Genomic DNA, 24,338 nt, shown 5'->3' with positions numbered 1-24,338 from the left:
CATTCAGTGAAGGAATCAGGACCCTGAAATAGCTGGCAGCACTGTTCAATAGAACTTTCTGCAATGATGGAAACATTCTGTATCTGTGCTATCCAATATGGTAGCCAGGAACCACACATGACTATAGAGAATTTGAAATTGGCTAGTGGGACTGAAAAACCACATCTTAAATTTGATTTAACTCAAATTAATTAACCACTTGTGGCTGGTGGCTACTATACTGGACCATACCATACCTAGCACTATGGGCAGAAACCAATAGGATGACTCTGGGTCGTGTGTGTAAAGGATGTGTTTAACTCTTGCCTTTAAGTCATAGGGACAGGACAGGGATTTTAAAGTAACTGAGGGACCCTGATATACTGTGCACTTGAGCTTCAGTGGGTGAGGTCTCTGCAGTCACCTCTAAATGTGGGAGTGAGACGTTAAATCAGAGAAGAAAGACATTAGGGGCACCTGGGTAGCTCAGTCGGTTGAGCATCCAACTTCGGCTCAGGTCATGATCTCACGTTCGTGGGTTCGAGCCCCGCATCAGGCTCTGTGCTGACAGCTAGCTCAGAGCTTGGAGCCTGCTTCTGATTCTGTCTCCCTATCTTTGCCTCTCCCCGCTCATGCTCTCTCTCTGTCTCAAAAATAAATAAAACATTAAAAATTAAAAAAAAAATAAATCAGAGAAGAAAGACATTAGAGTGGGCAAGGCAGAGGGGAGAGACGGGGCTTGGAAAGTGGAGGCAGTTACAAGATGGATTCACCTGAGGACCCAGTCCCTTGTTCCCTGTGCTAAAGCCCCAGCAATACTAAGGGAAGAAATCTGAGAAAGGAGCGGGGCTGAATGTCTAACTGACTTAACTAGAGGCCTGCCCCCAAAGGAAAGCACCTTCCAATCCTTCTGCAGGCTGCCTTGGACTTCCTGTGAGCTTGTGGCCACATTTGTCTACTTCCTACTTCTTGTTTGCTTTGGAGCATCCAAGCAGCCTATGCCTCATCCTGGGAGCAGGGAAACAAACATCACCGTGGAGACAAAATCACTTGACTCCACTCACAGTGGCTAACGGCCCATGGTTTTCCAGCCTGAAGGCCCTTTTGCTTCTGTGAGCATTGCTTGAGAAGATTTGGCAATGGAAAAAGACATTAGGAAGCTGAGGGCAATAAACTGATCAGAAAGACTGAGGACAAATCCCTGACAGGGACATTGGAAGCCACAGTTTGAATAGGACAGCTGCACAGGCTGCCTCAAACTACTTTGCCTCTTTTGCAAATGGAAAGCACCCTTCAGCTCACTCACGCCCTGCCCTGAAAATCTGGGGAATCAGGTGCAGCAGCAGAAGAAGCCTCCAGAGGGGGCTTCTTGCCTTGGGCTTTCAAAGGACAGGGTGGGTTTACTCTCCTGTCCTCATACTGTCTTGAGTCTGGACTTCAAAGGGCAGAAGGTTGATAGATAGCAAAACTGGTAACGGAGAAAAGGGACTTTCCAGGAAGTCATACTGTGAAAAAAGAGATCTAATCCCTTCTCTGGTCTGGTTATGGAAGAGGAAAGGTAAGCTTGGGAGGTTTGCAGGAGGTTTGCAAGATGTCACCACATCATAGAGTCCTCCATCCCACAGGTGGGCCTGTACTTGGGGCAGGAGGGGTCAGCCTTAGTCCTGCCTGGTGGAGAAAGGCAGACATGGGCACAGCCACAATGTGGTATGTGTAGAGAGCCCAGAGGAGGCCATGATCCATCAGATTTTGATTCTGGGAACTACTGTACATCAAAAGTCTCAGCACACAGTGGTGGCTGTGGCTGAAGCAAGCTAATTTGGGTAAGCCAGGGAAGACTCTTAGTGGTATAACCAAACCTGCCCGCCCTGTGGGAGATGATCCCACTCTGAAGGCTGCATATTAGGTGAGGGAGACATGGGTGAGGGTCTAGGTCATTGCAGGGCTATGAATCTGGAGTTGGTTCTGGCCCACCAAGTACTCTGAGACAGAGTACATGGAAATGCTAAGGCAGAATTACTGATGATCTGGATTCAAATGTGGGCAAAGTCAAGGCCTATCTGCTTTCCTGTTAGATACAGTGAGCTCAGTCCAGGCAATCTGCCTGCCAAAACCTAATCAGGGCTTCCAGAGCCAGACACCAGTTAGAACTATATAAGGGCTGGTTAGTGCTCTATGTTCAAGCAGTGCTGTTCTGAAAAAGTCAGGAGGCCTCTGACCAGGGACTTTTGCCTGGCAACATTGGTGTAGGGCTGGATTTCCTGAGGGATCTGGGTTGGTTGGGAGATACTGGGCCTCAAGATACTACATTGATTCTAGAAGGAGACTGGTTTCTACTCTAGCAAGAGCTTGGGGTACATGTGATGGGCACCACAGGCCCTTCTTCCCCTGGCTTGTAGTGTAACACAATCACTTATAACCCAGTGGGGGAGGAGTGAGGCTGTATAGCCCAGGGCTGACACTGGGCTGCCTGGCCTAGTGATCTTTGTCCACAGTGAGTCTCTATGAGTCTTTTTGACTATGCCATTCCTGTTCTTTTCCAAATGAAAGATTTGAGGACCAAGGCAGAGAAAATGTTCTCTGGATCAAGCAGTGGGCCCTGTCTTAGGAGAAGGGAGTCATGTCCAGGTCTGCAGCAAGGAAAGGAACCTAAGGCAGGGTCAGACTTCCCTTGTGAGTGTAAAGGAGGTGACCCTCAAGGTCAGGTTTGACTTGACATGGGCAGAAGCTACCTAGCTCCCCCCATCCCCCTGCCAACCTGTCTCCCTCTCCCCTTTCTGGTTCTTCCCAGGAATGCCTGGGAACATTTTCAGAAACACATAGGTCTCAGCAGAGCCCACCATGGGGCACTTCATGAGTATTTGGTACAGATGCTTTCTACTGCCTCCCTAGTCATGCTTTTTATCAACTGCAATGCCAGGGCCACAGGCTGTGATTCTGTGGCAAGAATCAATTTCATAGATGTCAATAAACTACGAAAAGGATTAAATCAGACTCTGAGGCTGAGCATGGCAGCTATTTTGGGTCAAGTCCACATTTTGTTCCTGAATGGACTCTGGCTTCCACATCCTTTCCCCGGTCCAGCTCCTCAGCCTTCATTTTGAGTTCAGCACACTGAGTTTGGCCATGTGCCTATGAGGAAGCCCTGGAGTAATTTCCAATCTTGGGGACCTTTCCCCGCCATCTCCTGCTATTCATTGTAAAGACCAAGCAACATAGAAGAGATTTTGGAAACTTATCAGGCAGAATCCCGCCCCTCCCATAGCAACAAATTCTCTACAGCTTTCCCCTTCCATCTGGGTCCATGTGTGTGATGGCTGGACAAGGACACTCACTTTATGGTCTATTTATTCAGTTGTTAACTGTATCTCTGTGTGGCCTTTGAATCTTTCAGTCCATCATTTCCAGTGGCTGCAAAATGTCATAGTCGTGTCAAGTGGATAGACGTGCATTATTTAATCATTTGCCTTCTGTGCACATTATTGCTAGAAGCCAGGTCACCTGACCTGATTTTGGCTCATAATGCACATTTGCTAGTCCCAGTGCAGGGAGGCACAAAAGTGGGGCCAGGATTCAGATGCATTTATTTATGAAATATTTATTAACTGTCCACTAAAGGCAAGAAAGTATACCAGGGAGAGGATGTGGTTTGGGAGGAATAAGAAAATATGGTTCCGGATACCCAATTGCTTGAGAGTCTGGGGACAGAAGACAGACCTCTGGGACTCACAGGACAAGGCGGGGGGCGCGGAATGTTAGGGCTTGTAAGCTCCAGGGAAGTTATGATGTGCCTGGGTCTGAGAAATTAGGTTCTCAAATAGTTGGGACTTGTCTTTTAGACACTGATGCATTCCTGTTTATTTGTCACTGATGGTAGAATAATAAAGTTTGGGACTAATTTTCCTAAAAATGCAAATAAGCAAAGATTCTAGGAGCTTTTCCTATTATTGCTTCAATTTTAGTCATGTGCCTTTGGATGTTTCTTGAGTGGATGGAGAAAGGCTCTGGAACTAGACTTGTATGGCTGGGAATTGTGGGAAATCCAGGAATTTTCCCCAGAATGACTTGCATTCATTATGTGCAGTAGCGGGGGCACAGAGGCTAAAACCTGCTGCTTGACAGAAGTAGAAGTGCTGAGCTCCTGCTGCAGCAGACACGGTACTAGGCACATTGTGTAGGGAAAGAGGATTTTCTTTACAACAGTATTTTAAGGTAGGTATGATTCTCTTCACTTTTAAAAAGAGGAGCTCGCAAATTAGAAAAGTTAAGTGACTTGTGAGAGGCGACTTAGCAGTCTCTCTTCTCTAAAGTCAGGTAGCTGCATAGTACTTCATGAAACCCTGTTTCTAAAGAGTGGTCTCATGTATGTTTGCCTTTCAAAACAAAATGGTAACTGGATGGCAACCCAGACCTAGGAATGCAAGAGAAATTATATGTAATAATTTTAGAAAGGTATGTTAAAGTAATTTACTTCCCATCAAGAGTATGTACTTAGAGCTGAGATTGATAAGAATATATGTTTAGGGTTAGTAGTTAAGTTTATTTTTATCATTTTCAAAAGAAACTGTACCTTAAAATTAACATACCACATCAGTGAGCTAAAAAACTGATCTCATCCTTATTCTTTTTGCTGGTAGATTACAGACTTTAGAGTATTTACAGACTTTCTGTTCTGCCCTGAAAAGTTGGAGGCCAAACCAGAAACTACTGCCCAGCAAATCACAGTGGTCGAGTGTGTCTGTCTGCTGAACCAGCAGCTGGATGTGTGTGGTGAGCAAAAGAGAATTTGAAGGATCTCACATGAGTGTTCCAAGGGCCAGGGCAGTCTAGGCTTGGTTTTTAAATTTGATCTTGTTGGTTTTCTTGATTACTGCCACAATCCTAATGCATTGTCCTGTACATCAAAGGTACGGTTTTCAAGTGGCATAGAGAGAACTATGCCCAAGGTGATGATTTATCTAATTTTTCATGGAAACCTTCTTTGACCTCTGACTGTGGATGCCTACATGCTCTCACCACTACACCTTGGGGCATCCCTGCTTCACATTCAATCCCTGTGCCCCACCATCCCATGCTCAGAGGGGCTTCACTGCTCGTTTCCTCTGCAGGCATGTCCACTGTGCCTACCTCACTTCTGTGGGTTGACCTGGAAACCCACACCCTGAAAACTCTGTGATGAGTCTAGATATAGAGATGCATTCATGAGTTTTTGGCATACAGAGGGGAGCTATGTCCCTTTACAAGAGTAAGTGAGGGCACCAGGGGCACAGGAAGAGGAGAAAAGCAGGAGACCAGGGCTCTGTCTTGGGGGAAACCACAGTTAAGCTGCCACTGGAGGATAAAAGGGTTGCTAAGGCTCAGTAGAAGAGGTGGGAGTGGAGTCTGGAAAACACAGGTGCCCCCAGGGTTTTGAGGAGGGAGAGACCTTGAGGGTCTAGAAAGGCTGAGAGGCCCAGGCTGTGTGGGGTCTGCTGGGATTCCTGTTTGCTGTTCTTGTTAAAATTTACCCAAATCTTAAAAACCATAAATCCTATGCCATGGGGATGAGTCTAAAACTAACTTCTTTTTTTCCAGTTCACTTTTTCAAACTCATAGAATATTATATGATTATTAAAGAACATTTGGAAGAGAAAGTGGAAAGAAATTTTAAATACCTAAATTTGAACCTTTCTAAACACACCAAGTGTTAACATTGTGGTCTATTTTCTTTTAGTGGCTTTTCAGTGGCTATGGGTTTTTAAAATCGTGATTATAATTATACTGTATATATAAATCTGTGCTCAATTTAACATTTATATCCCAAGTACCAATCTATGATGGTCTTTTAAAACATGGCAAACATCATTCACACTGGTACAAAGTTCAGCACCCACCTTTTAATTCAATCTTCAGAATATTACTTGTTTCTGTTTTTATATATGTTTTGGCTACTAGACATCAGGTTCTGAGAATAGTATGTAAATTAATGCCCACAACTGTCTTCATCTTGTATTTCCAATGGCCATGGGTTTTGCCTCAAGTGTCCTGATGCTAAAATACTGAGTGTACAAATGTTCAGAACAGTTATATTTTCACAATTGCTCCTATGAATATAAAATTGCCCTTTTTATCCTGCTTGATGTTACTTATTGCCTTAAATTGTGCTTTGTCTGACATAGGCACTCCTGCTTTTTCTTTTGTTTGCATTTAACTGGTATAGCTTTGCCTACCCTGGCATTGTTTGTTTGATTTTTGGGTGAGTCTCTTATATTTATTTTATCTGGAAGCCTTTGTCTTGTAACAAGGGAGTGTTAAAATACTTACATTTATTGCCCTAACCATTTTGGGTAGCCTCCTGTCATCTTGTTTTATGTTTTCTGCATTTCCTTTCTTTTCTGACTTTTGAGCCATAGCTGATGATTTCTTTTTATCTTCTGCAGTGATTTGGAAGGGAGACATCTTGTTTCTCACTCCACTGATCTGCATTCTATTGCCTCCAATGAATGTTTTGATTTGTCTCTGTGTTCGGTTTCTAAGCAGCTCTGCTTATCTCAGCCTGGCCTCTTCTCATCTCCTTTGGTGGAGGCGACATCCTTTGAGGAATGATTTTAAAGGCCCTCTGTTGATTTTTCTTTGTTTGCTCACTCTGGAAAAAGAGTCCCGCATAGCTGCCCAGTGGCGCTTCCTGCAAGATGAAGGGACCATCCAGGTCCCAGTGGGGGGCGGTGGTGGTGGAGGTGTTTGGTGATAGTGAGGGGGCAAGGCAGGAAGTGTCCTCACCACAGCATGTGGAAGCCCCAGGAAGAAGTGTCCGCTGGCCCTCAGTGGAGAAAAGCAGCCTGCACAGACCTGGTCCCAGCTGACGAGCTCTCTGCAAAGAGATGGGGCCCAGGGCTGAAGGACCAGAGGGAGAGTGGGGAGGCCTGAGCTGGCCGAGTCTTGACTCCGGCCTAGAGAGGTGGTTCAGAGCCTGTCAGTCTTCTGCATGAAATTTCCTGGACGCATGGATTATTTGAAAATATGCTTTTTAAGATGTAAAAAGAGTTTCAGCGAGGGCTTTTTCAGTGCCTCCATTTGTCTACTCTCTTAACCAGGTATTGCTCTAATGTATTATTGTATATGAAAATTCTGTCTATAGAGCAATTATAAGCTTTAAATTACTTGCTTAAATTAAACACTCTGGTGTTTTTAAAATTTATGCAAGATAGCTGATCCTCTATTTCCAACACAGAAGTGCCAGTTCTGGGAAGGTCACTGTCACACCCCAGAGAAGGGTGGTTTGGGTCCCCAGGAAGGGCAAGGTAGGACTGGCTGGGGAGGACAGCCTGCCATGGCCAAAGAAGATCTCCAGAGGGAGACACAGGCTGAGTAAAGCTTTCCTTTTCTTTCTTTTTTCTCCAGCTTTATTGAGATCTTATTGACATATAACATGTTAAAGGTGTCCAGCATGATAATTTGGTATGCAAGTATATTGAGAAATGGTTACCACAGAGCTTTGTCTTCTGAAGGGCCTGTAGGCAGGGGTGGGGCTGGTCTGCCAGCAGCGACCCACCCCTGACCAGGCCAAGGCTTCCCAAAGAGGGGCCTCAGACCTGCTGGTAAGAAGGGAGCAGGGCAGCACATGCAGTGGTAGAGTTTAGAGGGGGCCAGCTTGGCTTCTGGGATTCCTGGTGAAGCCAAATAGTGACTTAGGAGAGCTAGACCATTTGTGTTGGACACCAAAAGCCCTCACAAATGGCAGGTTCCTCTATGACTAGTGTCTCAGGTGATCCTCTGGAATCCCTTGCAATATTTCAGCCAGAATTAAGAGGATCTAGATAGGGGCGTCTGGGTGGCTCAGTCAGTTAAGCATCTGACTTCAGCTCAGGTCATGATCTCACGGTTTGTGGGTTTGAGCCCCATGTCAGGCTCTGTGCTGACAGCTCAGAGCCTGGAGCCTGCTTCAGATTCTATGTCTTCCTCTCTCTCTTTTCCTCCCCCACTTGCTCTCTCTCTCTCCAAAATAAATAAACTTAAAAAAAATTTTTTAAGACGGTTTTTTAAAGCAGGTTCTAAGGAGGCCTTGAGACTGGGACAAGTCCAGGCCTTAGCCAACAAGATCAAGGTCATCCCTCTAATCTCCATGTTGTTCCAAGCCCACATGGTCAGGATGACCACTACGAAGTCCTTGGGGTACCAGATGAGGAAACTGAGGTCCAGAGATGTAGATGATACATCTAAAGTCACTCAACAGGCCAATCCCAACTCCTTTCAGTGTCTCAATATTTCAGCCTATTTGCTTTTTCCCTTATATGTGTTTTGGTGTAAACCCTCTGACTTAGATGTTAACATCTGGGCCATGTGAGTGTGTGTGTGTGTGTGTGTGTGTGAGAGAGACTCCCCTCCGGACCCCGTCAGAATTGGTCACTCCTTCTTTGTGCCTTTGGCGCTCTCTGCTCATCCCCTCATTGTACCACTAGCTTTTTGGCACTACAATTATCTGTGTTTTTCCTTCTTGTAGGAGGCAGTACCTAATGGTGGGGACTTTGTGCTGCTCTTGTATACAGTAAATATACATGAATTTCATTAAGTGAATGTTGGTGAATTTATAATTTCAGTCACTATACATAGGTTACAGTGGTTTGGTCTAATTGTGCAATTCTTTTTTTATCAATTAATTTAAAATTATGTTCATCTGAAGGTTAACAACTAGAAAGCTATTTTGCTCAGCATGCCCTGCCTGTGGGAGGTGTGGCTACTTGGACTGACTGCTTCATGGTGCTCCTTGTGGCAGCATGCTTTAATCGCAGGCAAAGTGTCTCAAGAGCTGGTGTTTCAAATGAAGCATGTAAAGGAAAACCAGTTTCAGTGAGTGCACCCAACACGTTTCTGCAATATACCAGCCTCTGCCTCCTTCACTTTCATGCTACTACCTGAGATTCCACGGCTGAACTGTTCAGATATGATGTGAGATAAGGCTGGCAGCAGAAGATCCCAATCTGGGTCACCTGTCAGGCTACATTATTGCAGAGGTGTGAGGAAGCACCTAGAAGGTAACATCATGAGGTAACCACATTCATTTGCACATTCCGTACAGTGTATTCCTTGTTCTGTTTTGGCACTGACTAACCTGCAATGGACAGGCACTGTGTTTCATTTACTTTCATCTCTCCATGCCAGGCCACAGGGCTTAGCACACAGTAGTGTTAAATGGGTGAGCAAGCTACGAATACTTGCTGAGCACCTACTGTGTGCTAGGCCCTGAGCTGGGGGCTGATCACAGGAAGATCTAAAAACTGACCCTTAGAGTCAGAATGATCAGGTAAAAGAGACCTGGCTGGTAAAGTTACTCTGCAGTAACATCAGCTGTACTTTCTGATGCCCGGCCATTCTAAACAACTATACCTTTATTACTAGGATTTTGATTCCCCAGTTTGATTTTATCCTTCAGAAGTCACCATTCCACCCTGTTGCATTCAGTGTCTGATACACTTTAATCATTACTGGGGTCAATGGCCAGAGGAGTCCTTGACATTCTATTACCAAGTGTTTGTCATTTCTCATTAGTGATATGTTAAAATCTCTATGGACTTATTCCTGGATATCTTGTCAAAATCTCTGTGGCCTTGCCAACCAGTTTATTTATCCTTCCAGAACTGTGGAGGGCATCTGGAACCCTAGCATGACTTTCTAGAGAAAACATAGTGCAACACCATGATGTCTTTCATCTTCTATCATCTTGCACATCAAAACTCCTCCTTTACTCATCAAGGGACTCTTTTCAAAGCTGTCAAAGTTCCCTCCCCATTGCCTCACATCCTTCACAGATCTGCAAGTGCCTCTTGGAAGAAGTGCCCCATCTGTGCCCCTCTCCCTTCCTGGCTTTGTTTTCCATTGTTCTTAGGAATGTGGTCATGGAGAGAAATCTGGTGGTCAACAGTGACTGCAGCCATTAGAAAAGACAGATTTTTCTTCTAACCATCTCCCCCTTTCCACTGCTCCCAAGGAGAATGGGGTTTGGTTTCTGGTCCCTGCAGTTTGCAGAGAAATAAACACAATGAATTTAAGATAGCAAATTTAAAAAATCTCCTTTTGTGAAACAAGCTCTCCGCACTGGAGGGGGCCTCTGGCTGACAGGTGCTGCATGGGATTTGCAATGACCCTGACTCAGGCCCTCATGGTTGCCACTGAGGAGTGTCACTGAGAAATCATGGACCAAAGGATGACATTGCCTGCTTCCTGGAGCACAGAGAAAAGGACTGAGTCCAGTGGTTAAGTCTTCTGCCTCCTCCCCCATAGAAAAAAGTCCTCCTCAGCTTTTTGCCTGGGTTTGAGCACTGCAGCTGTGCTTGGCATCTGTGTTTCCTGGCAGCCCATGCTGCCTGCCGCTTGTTAAAGGCAGCAATGCTGGTAGCAGACCTCCCACCGTCTCTTGCCTAGGGCTTTTGTGAAGACCAAATGAAAGAAAAGGCTATGCACACTGGATAGTAAAGAGCACTGGTAGGGATGCTGGGCTGAGGTGCTGTCTGGCCACACTCTCCACAAACTTTGGCTCTGGGCATACTTGGTAAGCTTAGTCCACACTGCAACAATATGCCCAAATTCAGTGAGATGCCTCAAACTGGTGCTTTCAGATTTCATATCCCTTCTTTTGCCTGTGAACCTTTTTGGTTTTCTAACACTTGTTAGCCTGATATCCAAAGCTTTTCAAACTCTTCTTTTTAAACATCTGTTTTCTACTGAAAACCTCATCTCCATTTCAAGGCTCCCAGAACACATCATTGGCATTCCCAGCCCTATTCATTGCATCACAGCTTTTCCCTGCCTTCCTTCTGTATCATACTCACCCCTCAGAGCCTCTCCATATTGTACCCACTCCTGAAGACTAAGCAGAAGACCTCTATACAAACTGACCAGCCAATCATTTTGCCCTCTTTCAAATAAATTATTGGGTTCCTGGTGACCTTGAACCAGGGAGGCAATGATCACAGTGATTAAGAGAAAGTTTTGCAGTCAAATTGCCTGGGTTGGGGTGCTGGTCCCACTCCTTACTGCTTCTGTGACCTTAGGTAAGTTACTTGAGGTAAATGAACACTGCTTTCCTCAGCCATAAAATAGGGATGATAATGATAGCTCTTTTATGCATATAAAGGGCTAAGCACAATGCCTGATGCACTGTAAGCATCCATAGAGGAAGGCTAGTATTAGCCTACGATTTTTCACATATGTTGTCATGTAATAGCCATTACAGCCCAGGAAAAGTAGGTTTTATAGCTCCAGATGGGAAAAATGAGGATCAGAAAGGTAAAGCACTTGCTCAAGGCCACACATTGGTGGTGAAGCTGAGATTCAGGTCTGGCTGGCTGGGATTCATAGCTTTAGCCAACTGCTATAGCCAATGCAGCATCGTCAGGCCTCTTGTGTTTACTTCAGCCTTTGTTACTTGGTTCACTCTGCACATGGGCGTCTCTCTTCTCCCCAGCCAGACCCTGGGCTCTTGCAGCGCAAGGTTGTTGTTGTTGTTGTTGTTGTTTTTAAGGCACCATTCAGCATTTATTGAGTGAAAAAAAGTGAATGAATGGGAAAAATAGATTTCAAGATCAGACCCTCTCCCAGGAGAACTTAGTAATGATACTTAGGTCCCTGGATGTCATGGATCTCTCAACAGAATCAGGGGTGAGCCTGCATCCAGGCTCTTCCCCACCTCAATCCACCCACCACACTTTATTTTCTAGGTTTATTTTGACGGGGAGGGGGACAGTGAGAGACAGAGACAGAGTGTGAACTCATGTGAGCATGAGCAGGGGAGAGGGGCATAGAGAGAGGGAGAAATCTTAAACAGGCTCCATGCTCAGCACAGAGCCCAGTGGGGCTTGATCCCATGACTGTGAGATAATGATCTGACCAAAATCAAGAGTCAGATGCTTAACAGACTGAGTCTCTCAGGCACCACACCCACCACACTTTGACTTTAAACATCTGACCATGTTGCTCTCCTGACAAAATACTTCTAGGAATCCCCACACTTGCTGTGTGATTAGTCCGTATTTTCTCTAGAGTCTTACCTGCATTGTTAACATAAGTCTTCACTGAGCTTAACTTATATTTCTTTGGTCCAGAAATTAAACTTTTGGAAGAAAAATAGTTACTCAAGGATAGCAGCAATGTGCTCCCTCAGAGCTGTGCAGCTGGGGCTATGGTTTCTAGATTTATGTCCCATTTATTTATTTATTTTGAAAGCAAAGCTGCATGTAGTGCTCTAAACACTAAGGTCAGAATGTCAGAACTTCAGGATAAATAGGATGGAGAACAATGCCCATTTTGCTTCTTGCTTTATCATCTCAGGAAACAAACTTCATGTGTGTTAATGGGACAGAGAGAACATGAAAGACTGTGTAATGTGCCCAAAGTTACTGAGACCCTACATTTTGGTGTAAACACAATCAGATGAAACTGTCCTTTCATCCTCCTTCAGGGACCAAGCAGAGATGCAGAATGTAGCAGTGAAACTGTAGAAAAGAGTGAAAATATAATATCAACATGTCTAGAAAGAAATTCTATGAATTAAACATATAAATATAAAAAAATAAATTGTAGAAAAGACCATGGAGATTCTAAATGGAAAATTCTCTATTAAACAACCTCAAGTTCTCTATTAAAGAACATCTGACCTTTCACGTCATCAAAGCTACCATCTTTTGGGCACCTACTATGCAAGAGAGGTTTTATTTGCATTATCTAATTTACTCTTTACCACAGCCTGCAAGAGTGTGGTACTATCTCCATTTTACAGAGGAGGAGATTGACAGTGTCTTGATCAAGGCCAACAGGTGGCAGAATGGCTTTGACCTACATATGTCTGACTTCTGTCCACAATCTTTCTCCTAGAGCATGAGGCTTACATTTCTCTGAGGAATCTTGGAATCCTAGAGACTTAGAGCTCTTGGGTCCTCTATTATCAGTACACTTTAATCATTCTCTTCCTCAACTCATTAGCAGAGGTCAAGATCTGTGCATAATGCAGTTAGCTAATTTGTTTATCCATTGTGTGTTTATGTAAACAGTTTGAAATCTTTCCTCAGTTTCATTATCTGTCAGAAAATTGGGGCCACATCAAAGTAGTTCATGAGCTTGTACTGAGCATGTATTTTTCAATCATCTTTTGAGGGGCAGTAAATCTTTTCCTTCATGTATTTGAAAATTGTCTGCTTGTTCTCCTTCCTGTTGCCCCTCTCTCATAAGATTCTAGAAGTCTCCTCTGATAATAACAATAGCTAATATTAATTGAGTATTCACTATGTATCAGCCACTATACTAAGTGATTTGACTCAACCAAGGTGGTAGGTTCTGTTGTTATCATCATCATTTTACAGTTGAGTAAATGGGAGCATAGAGATGAATCAACTTGTCCAAGGTCACACAGCCTAAGTGATAGAGCTGGTATTCATCTCAGCCTGACCGACTACAAAACCTACTTTGCTAAATGCCTTAGTTTGTGAAGAACATTTTCTCCTAAATGGAAGCACTCTAGAACAGTGTTATGCAGTAGAAATGAGTTATAAATGAAAGACACATATATAATTATAATTTTCTAGTAGACGCATTAATAGAAACAAATGAAATTAATTTTAATATATTTTATTTAACCCAATATCCAAAATATTATTTCAACCTATAATAGTAACATTATTAATGAGCTATTTTATATATTTTTTCATACTGATTTTTCAAAATCTGGTGCCTCAATTTGGACTAGCCACATTTCAAGTGCTCAATAGCATCTGGCTACTATATTGGACAACATGGATACAAATGGGCATTCTTCTTTTCCCATTTAATCTATCAGTTGTTTGTATTTCAACTTAAATTTTGCATTAGGATTAGATCTAAAAAGTCTATGTTAATGGAAACATGCCCTTTGGATAATTTGGTGAACAGAGTAGCAGTTTGGTACAGTGGAGAGAAGAAATGTTAGGAATTAATAATCCCCCTCTTTGTCATTAACCGGGGCTGTGTGTGGTCAGTGGCAACACTTAATTTCCCTCAACCTCTTTCCTCATGTTAAAAAGAGATGGTTTATGATTATTAAGGTTCTTTCCATTTCTAAAAACTTAAAAATTTTTATAGTTTATTTGAGAGAGAAAGAGAGAGAGAGAATGAGCAGGGGAGGCAGGGAGAGGGAGACACAGAATCCTAGGCAGGCTCCAGGCTCTGAGCTGTCAGTACAGAGCCTGATGTGGGGCTCAAATCCACAAATCATGAAATCATGACCTGAGCCGAAGGCAGATGCTGAACAGACTGAGCCACCGTTACTCCTCTAAAAACTATTTCTGCTTACAGCACATACCCTTGTCAGCGTTTCAGCATCTGTTTCCACTTTCCATTTAAGATTCCTATATGACAGGGCTTATCCCAAGTTGTATTGCGTTCACTAGGCCAAGCCTGTGCCTGGCACATTGCAGTTACAGGAAATATTTGTTGAATGAATTAAAGTCCTGTTCTTTGAGTGACCCTTGAGTTTCCCATTTTTTGCCAGAATAACTATAGCAGCCTTAGAAATTAATTACAATTTTATTTCCTTTCTCATATTGGAATAAAATTTTTACAATCTAAGCTTACTGAAGGGTTATAGCCAGAATTAAAAACCATTTCCTGATCCTGTTAGCAGAAAGTGCTCAGCTGTAGGCATGGCTTCCTAGAGACCCCCAGAAATGGCTTCCCTCTTAATACATGCTGTTCTGATGCTGAGGAGAGTTAATTAATGACTCTAAATAAGAAAACAATCAAATCTGTCTGCAGTCATATGAGTCAGAGCAGGCCCAGATGGGGAGCCGGGTCCTTGGCCTCCAAGTACATTCAAGAAAAGCAATAGCAGATTTGCTCCATGCATCTGAGTCCTGCAAAGCCTGAACCTAGAAGGGAAAGGAATTATTCAAAATGGATTGGAGATCTAGCCTGATATAAGGTATTTTCTTGAAAGGCGAGGCCCTCTTTCTATGCATTGTGCAGACTAAGCTTGAGAGAAGAGAAAAAGCAAATCTATAGCTCTCTGTTCTCTTCAGACACCTAAACTAACGGCTACTTAATGGGGAGTTCTCAGGCCCAGGTCCTTTGTGTGTGTGGCAAGATTGGGGCAGTTGGCACTGCCAACCTGGGAGGACCAGAGGACATGTGGCCTGAAGCATATCACACCCCAAACCTACCAGCCTGCAGGAGTTGTGCAACCACATATGAAGGCAGAACGCTGGTTATAATGACATGAAGGCAGGAATGTGATGCTTCCCTGAGATTAGCTGAGACTCACAAGAATTAAAACTTTTATTTTGGTATTAAAGACTTTGCTGTAAAACCTGAGAGTGGGAATAGGGAGAAGGAGCCTCTTAACAATATCCAAGTGTCCTCAGCATTGGAACAGGACACTAGCAAATAAAGATAAGCCCTATTTCTTTGGATCTACATGTTCTCTGTAAAATAATAACAGCCTCCTCATTCCCCCCACTCCCATTCTTGCAGATTATGAAAAATAGGTTTTGCTGCCATCCAAGCTTGGCTTCCTGTGAAATTGTTCCACTCTGGAAAGAAAACCCTGGGACACTGGCCATTAGGGTCATTGTACTTCTTTTTCGCCTTCTTTGCCTGTAACCAAGTACAGCAAAAGCTTTTTGTCAGGATAATATGTAAAGTATTGTGGTAATATCCTTGATACATTTGAAAGGACTTTTTATGGCTTATGTCTGAGTCTTTGTTGGTCCCCAATCCATTCTTCTAAAATTTGGTTAGAATCTCATATAGGACAGTCCAAAACTTCAATTTTGCTTCTACAGTAGCAGTTGGAAAAAATAATAGTAAGAAGAGGCTCTGGAGTTTAAGAGATCCAGTTTGGAATCTAAACCCTATTCCTTCTGATCTGTGTAATCATGGGCAAGCCCCGTTCTTCCCAAAGCTTCATTTCCTCATCTTGAAAGTGGAAACACCACCACCACCTACCTCATAGGACTGTGAAGATTAAATACATTCTCACATGTGAAAAGCCTGACTCAGAAATGTTGTTTCTTATTATTAGCTTGTAATTCTTTAAATAGGGCTTGCCAATGGGTTCGTTTGAAGCGATGCAATAAAAGCCTCTACAGCTCTGTTTCCTCCTATTTCTCTCGGTGATGCGCTTCGGGGAAATCCTCACAGAAGCCATGGTCCACAGAACTTGCTTCTACTCGCTGCTGTAAATCCTGCCTTCCCACCAGTAGGGTTGAGGCCAGAGCTCCAGAACCATGGACAGCTCCACTCCTTCATGGCTGCTGGCAGCCTGAGGAAACAGGAGGGATTTGATGGATTTTTCCCAAAAAGGCTGTGTTAGTGCTTGGATTTAGGAATCCCAAGGGCTTCATTCCCACTCACAGCATGCATTCTATTTGCTTGCATCCTCAGATTCTTCAATACGACCAACTCTCCTGGAAAAATCCTGAGGAGCCTCTCAGGATTTTCTTAAAAGGTGAGGCCCTCTTAACTACACCCATAAGATTTACTAACTCTTCAGTCCCTTTCCTACTCTCCTGTGAACTCCAATGATATTTTTTTTGAGCCTTAGAACAGAAACACCACCCACATCTTCCTGTATCTGCTGATATTTAATTTGTTTGGCTTTTGTACAAGGATTAAACATTTTTGGTTAACTTCAAGTGAAAGTAGTAATGTATGAGCATGAAGAAAGGTTTTAAAAGACAAAGAGATTCAGGTATGAATTAAAAGAAACATAAAATAATGTTATTGCCTGTAGGTGATGTTAAGCGCCATTCTCTAATCAGAATAAGCAGGTGGTTCAATTTATGAGATAATTTAGCTTTTCACTCTCTAATGCAGAACACAACATACATATGCAGTCACCTTCTGAACAGGCAAGGAATAGATTAAGTCCTATTTTTACTTTATGATACTGAGTCATGTAGTTCAATGCAAATCACATGGATGCCAAAGTAAGAACAATACTAGGTATTTAAATACCTCCTTTCCTTTAAGGAGCTCTAAGGACTTTTGTGGCTGTGTGAAATCTCTTCAGAGCAATTCCAGAAGAGACACATGTCACCAGGTAAACATTTAAGACATAGCATATTTCATCCATCTCCCTATTCCTGTTATATATAGAAGAGCCAGTGTTTGCCAGTTCTTTGCACTTAGTAATAGGCTTTTGATTTCTGCATTTCTCAGCCACATTTTCAACAAATAAAAGAGGGCTTATCTTTCAAAATATGTTATTGGTGGGGCACTTGGGTGGCTCAGTTGGTTAACTATCCAACTTTGGCTTGGTCATGATCTCATGGCTCATGAGTTCAAGCCCCATGTCAGACTCTATGGTAACAGCCCGAAGCCTGAAACCTGCTTCTGATTCTCTGTCTCCCTCCCCCACCGACTCTCTCTCTCAGAAGTAAACATTAGGAAAAAAAATTTTTTTTAATGTTACTGGCTAATACTGAGGTAGAGAGGAGGATAAAGTGGAATAAGAAGGGGTGTGGGGGGGATTCTTAGTAGGAGAGGAAGAGATAAGATGCCTAAAACTCCCTGAGCTTGATAAGCATTTCCCATGCATTTTCCTCATAAACAGATTTGATGTCCACCCCAGCTGGATGGAAACTTGGACGAAGGCCATTTGGCCCTCTTTAAATACTTCTGTAAGAGCAAGGACAGTGGAAATTCCATTGCTTGAATTAGTTTGAAGGAGCCTCCATTAAGAACATCAACTTAGGTCTCCAAAGGCTGACAGGGAGCCCCATATAGAAGGGTTTTTACCTAACAGTGCCTGCACCCACCTGAACCTCCACACTCTAGAATAGAGTGTTAGTGGCAAATTTACTACTTTTCCCAGTAGAGGTCGCTGTGGATACTGGCAGTGGATACTTGCGACTGGACCAGTCAGGGCTGTGCTGGATGGCGGCTCCACTGCCTGGTAACTGCTCTTTCTGTGGTTGCACTCAAAACGGCCTAGCCTCTCATCCTATGGAAAGGGGGTCTCTGGTGGGTATTGTCTCAAAGCCACACAATACCTTAGCTGTAAAGGACTATGAAATTGAGGTCATTTGCTGGGAATGGGCAGGTCTGGGAGGGCTATCCTCATCCTTTAGGGGTGTCCACTGATAATGGTATCTTTGTGCTACACTCATACCTCTCTGTAAGTATACCTGGTATTACTGAGAGGTCACCTGCCACTGACCAGCACCCCGACCTATGGCCCTTACAGGCATTGAGGCCACGTTGACAAAATTTGCCTTGCCACAAAATCTTGCACCCCAAAATCATAAGGGACTGTGCTGATGAGCCCTTCAAGCCCCATTTGGAAGTCCACATGGAGAGATGGGGTGGAATTCTGGGTCTCAGGCCAACCCCTTACAACAGGATAAGATTTCTGAAGGATGGGAAGGGCAGGGCAATGGTGAAGATGTTAGGGTCTGATCTGAGACCCCAGAAAGGCTGAAGAGGGCTCCACATGCTTGTGAGGTCCTCCTATCTTCGAGGCCACACCCAAGCATGCTGGCTAGGCCCAAGGCAGCCTGAAGCTATTTTCACCCACTGGGAGCCCAAATTATTACTGTGGTTTTAGAGTGGAAGGGGCTACCACCCTGCCCACACCCCCAACATCTAAGGTCCCCAGCCACTGGTTCCTCCCACAGGCATACACAGATTCACAAGCTCATCAACACACACACATGAACACGGGAACACACACTGGCACATTCACCCAGTCATACACGCAAACATTCACACTCTGACCCACATTACCACCCATGCAAACACACAGTGACACATACAAACACACTCGAACCCAGGAATCAAACGACCTAACACGGTTGATGGAGCGTAGGGAGATTCCAGCCAGGATGCCTCTCCAGACCCTGGCCCACCTATGTCTCCTGAATCCTGGGCCCCTACACTCCAGGCGGAGCCCCCTGCCTGTCCGCGTGCGTCCTCGTGGCCACATATCTTGAATGTCCCTCAGAAGGGATCCTGATTACCGCCACATACATTACATCCTAGGGATGCCCGGCCAGCGTAGGGGGGTGGTGTGCGGGAAAGAAGGGTGCGGGGCACTGTACCCAGCCAGGGCGCAGCCGCCTCCTCCCTCGGGATTTTCCATCCCCGCTCGCGCAGGCCTGAGAGGAGCGAGCGCGCTTTGTCTCCCGCCCGGCTCCCGGCGTGATTCCGCGGAAGCTTTCCGCGCCGCACCCGGAGCTCCCCCCGCCCCTTAGCCGCGCCCCCCGCCCAGCGGGTGGCGCAGGCCCGCCAGTGCAGAGACAGCCGCTTTGTCCTAACTAGGATGCTTGGGCCGAGCGCAAAAGCCCCGCTCCCGAACCCGCCACCGCGCGCCCTGGAAGCAGGTTTCGATAGCCAGATCTGGGGCGAACCCCGCGTGGAGCTGAGCAGCCCCAAAGGTCTGGAGGCTCAGGGGGCGTCTGCCTGGAGCTTCGCGGTGCTAGAGAGGGGACCCGCCCCGTCCCGCACGTGCCCATCCCCGTCTGGCTCGCTGCCGCGGTGCGGGAGCCGGGTTGCCGGGCTGGGAGGGACCGAGCGGGACAGGGAGGGTCTTCCCGACTTGGGCCCCTGACCTGGATCCAGGTAGAGAGGACCTGGGAGGTAAGGCTCAGGTAGGGGGAGGTCGGGTGGATTCCCTCCTCCCTTCTTACTTTTCCCCACCGCACATCCACACCCAGGCCACTCAGACCTTCGGCGCGGGGCCCCGAGCTTGGGGAACCCCGAGAATCCGCTAGTGCCTTCCTGTGCCAGTGACTTCGGCAGTGTGGGGAGGGGTCTCCCCAGCCTCAGTTCCTCACGTCCCAATCCCCTCCCCCAATAACCGGGGCGGGTCCAAATGGGAGGGGGAAGAGTCCCGTCTCCATCCCCATCCCGTTTCTCCTCTTCACAAAAACCTAGGCTTCGGGAGAGGGGTGGGCACGGAAAGGATCTTCCTGACATCGTAAACAGCCCCTCCTCAGTAAGCCCAGGCCCCCTTTGTAAGCTCAAGCAGTAAAGGTGTTATGGGGAAAGGACCCCCCTGCTCTGAACCTTTTATCCCATAACACTCCCTCCCATCCTCAATAATCCAAGCAGCCTCCTTTTCAGGCACAGGGGTGGGGGAAGGCTCCAAGCTCTCCAACGGCCCCTCGTAGAGATGGGGGTAGTTCCCCCAGCCTTGGCCCCACATACTCGAGAATTCCCTCCACCATAAAACAAAAACTAACGCAAGCTGCTCCGACTTCAGGCGCCACGCCACAGAGAGGCCCGCAAAGAGTCAGTCAGCAGCTCTCTGGGACAGATGGTCTTGAGGGCGGTGAGGAGAGGTCCCATCAACTCCCCAGGCCCCCTCACCTCAGTTCATTCCCTCCCCAATAAAACAAAAGAGAATCCAGCAGCACCGACCTCAAAGAGGAGGGAAGGCTGTCAGCGCTCGACAGCGCAACCAGCTCCTCTGGGCTCCTCACTGCCTCGGCTTTCCCGCGGTGACTCTCGCGGTGACGGCGGCGGCGGAGGCGGCGGCGGAGACCGCAGCTCTCGCGTCGGGAGCCTCCCTCGGACTCAGCACCTGGAGCTGCGAACAGCTCCGCGCCTCATTCCGCTGACTCCGCCTCCCCTGTGCGGCCGTAGCCAATGGCGATTCTGGCCCCGCCCAGGAGGCCGCCCATTGGGGGCGCCCTCTCCAGTCTTTTCGGCCCAGCCAGCGGGTTTCTACAGCTCTTCGTCAAGACCGCATCCCCTAGAGACTGCCGGAGTTTTTGTATCGCCTTCTGGAACTTGTAGTCCTTTAAGGACGCGAAGGGGGCTTATGCCGCTGGCAGGTTACCAGGGGTGGACTGCATTTCCCAGGGTGCATGAAGAAACCAAGGCGCTGAGGAGGGCGGGAGGGCTGTTTCCATAGCAAAGGCGGCTGGTTGGGAATGGCTGACGGAGAAATGGGGGAGGCCGCGGGACCCTCGGATTGTGCGTGACTTCGGGCAGCCTCTTGGGAGGCTGTTTCGATTTTTTTTTTTTTTTGGTCCTCTGTACCTTCCACTGGACTCTGGGCCTCAGTTTTTCTACCTGAGAAGAAGGGCGTGGAGCCGTCCCCCTGCCCACAGTCCGCGGTGATGGGGGAAACCGAGGTCGAGCCGTTGTGGTTTGCCCAGCAAAGGTGAGAGAGGACGGAGGAAACCTGTGGCTTGAGGGTGTGGCGTTCTGAACTTTATCCCTTTTTTCGTCTCGATTTATAGAGGAGCGCTTTACTTTGGTCACATCCCTTTAGCCGTCAAGGCCTTCTCATGCAGTCTTCCCATCCAGGTTTCTGGTCTCCTTACGCCACCCCTGATACCTCAACATTTACCCCAGAGTAGCCAGAGGGCGCTACTCCTGCTTCCCATTACCTATGGAATTAAGCCCACACTCCTTTCGACATTGCTCTAAAGGCCCTTCTAAATCTGGTCTCCGCCTTCTTGCAACACTGAACTTCTTTGGTAGCTGGGAAGTCTTAAACACCCGTTTTCTCTTACACTGGTGGTTCCCTCCACCCTTGTACTCAGCTAACCCCTCATACTCTTCAAACCCCAGCCAAACATTGCGCCATCCGTGAAGCCTTCCTAGATATCTGGCTCCATATTGGGTATTCCACCTTGCATATAAGCAGCACCCTATACTTCCCCTATTCTTTTTGCGTGCTTATGTATCCATCTTCCACATGATAAGATCCACAGAACAGGGGCCATGTTTATATTATTCATACTTAAAGTCCAGGGCTTATAGTGTCTGACACATAGTAGGTACTCTGAGATATTTGTTGAATTGAAAATGAACATTAATTGAATTTAACTCACACCTCCGTGCTCTTATTTTCCTAAGGTTGTGCATTTCCCATCGCTGAAAACGTTCAGTTTTCAGGGGATGCCACCCCCATAAGGGAATGTTTATGTCAGTTACACAGTGGGTTGGAATTTTGCCTGAGGGCACTGAGAGCCCTTACAATCCTGTGACACTAGGTATTGATAGATTCATGCTGATCATTACTTGAAAGTCTTGTCAATTCTCCCCTAAATGTCATCAGTTCTTCATGTTCCTCTATTTCTAGCTGTTTGCCCATCTTTCTGTGCCTAAATTCCCTTCCTCCCACTCCCTTTCTGGGAAAGATCTTCTGCCCCTGTCAGTAGTGAAGCAATGACAGTCTGAGATCCCTGCCCTTCTTTCAGCCTCTGCTCAGCATCATAGGGCCCTGGTGGTGATGTCCCACCTTGCTAGTTAGCATTTTTTTTTTTTTCCAAATCTTTTTCCACTCAGGGCTCTGGTGTTGGCCAGATGGTCCAATTAATCCCACACATGCTTCATATGTCACCCTACCAGACTTTTGGGTGTATTTCAGCTAGAGCATGCTTGGGAGAATGCCTTAATATATGGGTATAATTAATTCATGGCCAAAGAAATAACCAGGGGGACGGTTACCCTGAACCCGTTTCAAACCAAAAAGACAAATCCTGAGAAAAACCAACCCTGTCATCTTTGAGTTGATGACATCCAGGGAGGGAAAGGTAGGATGGGAGAATGAGTAAAACAGATTGCATTTGGGGAGGAACTAACAAGACCTCTAAGAGGCATGGCAGAGGGACTTTGATCCAGGCTGAACCATGAAGGAAGGCCACTGGAGCTGGATAAACAGATGAGGCCTCATTACTGAAGATGAGAAAACTATAAGGAGGAGGAGGAAATGGGATTTGTCCTGACACAGAGTGCCTCATTCTGTGGATGCTGTGAGAGCAGAGGTTTTTTGGAAAAGTAGATGGGGGAAGACTAGGCCACAGGGTGAGCTTCGACAGAGCATTGGCAGAGTACAATTAGAAGGTTAACAAAGAGGCTGCCTAGAGCCACAGCTGAAACTCTGGAGGTCAGCAGAGCACTTAAGTAGTAGTGCTAGTTTTCAGGGGATCTTTGCAAATAGTGAAAAGCCAGGGTTCCATGATTCTCCCAGAAAGCAGGTACTAAAATAGCATCATCTACCCAGTCCAGTAGAGTCAGAAAACCTGGATTCTAATTCTGACTTTGCCTCTGATTCAATGTGTGACCCTGGGCTGGACCTGTCTCTTCAGTTGTAAAATGGTATTTATTGGTGTTAGGGAACAGCTAATGAGGTAAAGGTGGGGAGATTCAAACTTGCACAAACTACATGATCAGATCTGCAGCTTGCTTCTTTGTCAATGTTGTAATAGATAAATGAGATGCCTTATGTAAAGCACTTCACAAATATTAAGCACTTAATAAATGTTCTTAATCTTGGATTATCAGAAATTTGTTTGACTGTGAATAAACAGGCAGGAGGTAATGTCCTGGGTAATCTGGGTTCAAATTTTCATTTTCTCTCTTACTAGTTGTATGTATGATTTTGGTCAGGTGTATGTATTTGTTTTGCCTTTTTTAGGGGTGGCTTTATAGAATAGAAGCCTAAGAGAATGGAATTCTGGGTTTCCTCCTACTTGGAAGCTAGGGTTACAAATAATTTTAGGGGCACATTGAGCTAGCCTCCTACCGTGTTAAATGGGGGGAAAAAAGGTCTCAGTGAAGTTCCATAGGTCTTCTGATTAAGTATTGTGGGGATTAACCAGAATGCTGAATCTCAGATGTGGAGTTGGATTAACCAGGACTCGGTTTTGAAGAGCCTAGTTTACTAGGCTAAGGAATATAACTTTATTGTAAAGATGATGAAGATTTTTAGGGAGACATGTATTCTGTAAAGGTCTGGGACCTGTGTGGAGAATGGCCAGGAGAAGATGAGGCTGGGATGTAGGTCAGAAGCTGCTGTAGTGATCCAGCACAGCATCTATGAAGATAGAAAGGAGAGAGTAGATCTGAGATGTGTTAGGGAGATAAATATTCAAAGAACTTTGTGAGTGATGAGCTGAGAGCCTAGAAGGGAATGGTGAGTTAAGGATAATACCTGGATGTCTGCCTTGGGAAAGTTGGAGGACGGATGGTGGTACTTTCCTCCGGGTGAGGAGTAAGTAGTAAAGGAGCAGGCAGGTTTGAAATGAGTGTGACACATCCAGGTGAAATGTCCAGAAGGTGATTTGGAGCTTGGCTTGGAGAAATGAGTTAATATTTGGGAATTCATGTCAAAAGAAGAAATAACCAAAGGGACTATTACCCTAAAACTAATTCAAACCAAGAAGACAGATCCTGAGAGCCTGTCATACTTGAGAGATCTGATCTGGAAAAAAGAGTGTTAAGTTAACAAGTTATGAGCATATACATCATAATCAAAGCCAGGGGAATGGATAAAAATTCTTCACCAGAGAGAGTCAAAGAGAAAATCAAAATCCTTTGGGAAATATCAATGTAGATAACTCTTGGCAGTGGTTTTGAAGGGGAGGAGGGAGAAAACAAGAAAGGATGTAGAGTTGAGAGAC

At 45.5% G+C, this 24,338-nt stretch overlaps 1 protein-coding gene across 1 annotated transcript in view; it reads right to left on the bottom strand.

Annotated features, from left to right (window-relative positions):
* Positions 1-20,507, bottom strand: part of SMPD3 (sphingomyelin phosphodiesterase 3) — an 81,832-nt gene extending 61,325 nt beyond the window's left edge. The window contains exon 1 of the mRNA XM_029926472.1: positions 20,341-20,507. The gene's annotated coding sequence lies outside the window, so the exon portion shown is untranslated. The remainder of the gene's footprint in view (positions 1-20,340) is intronic.
* Between the last annotated feature and the right edge of the window lie 3,831 nt (positions 20,508-24,338).

The sequence above is a fragment of the Suricata suricatta genome, chromosome 16 (assembly GCF_006229205.1).
Source record: "Suricata suricatta isolate VVHF042 chromosome 16, meerkat_22Aug2017_6uvM2_HiC, whole genome shotgun sequence".
Taxonomy (NCBI): domain Eukaryota; kingdom Metazoa; phylum Chordata; class Mammalia; order Carnivora; family Herpestidae; genus Suricata; species Suricata suricatta.
This window is presented reverse-complemented; position numbering and strand designations above follow the sequence as displayed.